The sequence below is a fragment of the Austrofundulus limnaeus genome, unplaced genomic scaffold (assembly GCF_001266775.1).
Source record: "Austrofundulus limnaeus strain Quisiro unplaced genomic scaffold, Austrofundulus_limnaeus-1.0 Scaffold69, whole genome shotgun sequence".
NCBI lineage: Eukaryota > Metazoa > Chordata > Actinopteri > Cyprinodontiformes > Rivulidae > Austrofundulus > Austrofundulus limnaeus.
Window position 1 is genome coordinate 343,481 of NW_013952471.1, and position 2,253 is coordinate 345,733.

A 2,253-nucleotide genomic window follows, 5' to 3' on the forward strand; every position below is an offset into this window, starting at 1 on the left:
TCTTCTACAAGCTTTACAAGTGGGAAAACCTGAAAAATCAACAAGTGTTTCAAATACTTGTTCTCCCCACTGTATCAGTTTGACTATGATACCTTGAACAAGCTGAACCCGATCAGAACCTGAGTTTAACCAGACTTGTAGTGAAGCACATGCCAAACTCAAGGCCTGTGGGCCAAATGGTTCTCGCCACAGCCCTCTATGTGGCCCACGAGAACTTTAAAGGTGTCCTAAATTAAGCCAACGTTGACCATAAACATCTCCCATAATGCACGTGGATTATTTACCCAGGAAATAATGGCGTCCCACCACTATATGGAGGTTCACAAGTGGCCAAAGAAAATAAGGAAATTTCACAATCTGCAAGGAAGAATTAAATTAACATGTGCCACATATGGTAAGTCAGACACTTAAAACATTATTAAAAAGAAAATTAAAGAAAAATGGCAGAAAGAGTGGGAAGTGGTTGTAAAGGGAAGTTAGTTCTATAAAATCTAGAAAATATCAGGAAGGAAGAACAGAAATGAGGAATCTTTAACAAGAAAAAAGCAACATAGCCTTGTAAAATTATTAGGAAAAAGTTATTTTGATGTAAGTTAAGATTGTTTTTCATATTGAGTTAATTAAAAGAATGTATATTTTTGTTGTTGTTTTAGTTTGGTATTCCTGTTTCACACTCCTTATCAGTGGTAATGCACCAAATGATGTTTGCCAATCGCCAATAAAAAAAAGAAAAAGAAAAAAGAGGAAATTTCACTGCGTTTTCAACAGCTACTTTTGCTGCGGCCCAGTTGTACTGGGAAGTGGGAACCTCCCACTAACAAGTCAAATTTAAATTGAAAAGCCCCTCTTAGTGGGAGAGTTCAAAATTCTACTCACCACAACTCAACAGTGAGTAAAACTCTTAGCTTCAATTTAATAGTATTATTTATTTCATATTTACTAAGTCGTACACGTAGTTCAGTGTTTATAAGAGAACAGGTTGAAAACGTTTCTATGCAAGAAATACCAGGTAGAGCTCAGTTATTGACTGTTAGCGGAGGACGAATGTGACGTTTTGTTTTTAGTTGATGTGAAACACAAAACGTGGGAGTTAGTTGCAGCTGGTCCTTCGAGGACCACCACACTGCTGGTGTGGCCCAGTGTCCCTTCAGTGTCCCGTCTGGGCCTGAATACTGACCACGTCCATGTTTCTTGTTTGTTTTCTGATTGTTGCACCTTCAAACTGTTCAGCACCATTGATTTCTCAATAATCAGTGAAACATTTAAAGAGCTGTCGTTGGATAGATGAGTGAAAGTTTAGACAAACAGGAGCGTAACGAGTCTGAAACCTGGACCTCGTCCTTCATAAAGCAGGTTGATGCTTCTTCCTCGGTGCGTTTACATCTTAAAGTCAGAGGGCAGGATTCTCTCTGTATGGATATACCTGAGCTGACGGCAGCTTTTTATTCTTCCAGTGCGTTCTAATCAGAGCTTCTTGCCTGGTCTGTTTATAAAAACATGATAATAAAGCCTCCAGTCAGCCTGTTTTCAGCTGTGAGCTGCAGTCAGATCTATGTGGAGCTGCTCTGAGCAGAGTGTTGTGGATGATGGAGGACACGGTTTGCATGTTTCTTACATTTAAACAACCGGCTGATTCTGCATTTTGTCCCTCGTCACTATTCAGCTCCACAGCTGCTCTCCTGCTCAGGAAGATTTGTTATTTTTAAGGAGATAAATTTGTCCCTGGAGGCACGTTGCCATCTTCACAACTGAGGACTTAAACTTGCCGGAGCAAAAAAAAAAAAGTTTTGAGTTTTTTAAATCTCATAAACTCAGATCCATTTAGTGGCTTTATAAACTCTGTAAAATGTTCATGAAGAGATTTGAAACCATGAAAATGTGTTTGTTTACAGGAAGGCAGTGTTGTATAAAGTACCACAAAATGATACTTGAGTAAAAGTACAAGTGTGCTGTATAAAGTAACACAAAATGATACTTGAGTAAAAGTACAAGTATCTTACCAAAAAAAAAAAAATTACTTTGGTAAAAGTTAAAGTCTCCTTTAGGAATATTACTTGAGTAAAAGTCTTATCTAGTATTTTTGTACTTAAGTATCAAAAGTAAAAGTATTGATTTAAAATGAGCAGTTAGATTTTCTGTAATGACATTTATTAGGAGGAGACCTCCCCCAGAAATGACTATATTGTTTTAAAATAATTAATTGATGTTAAATTTAGGATGCACTAGTCCAGCTGTTTCAGTTTATATCAAGGC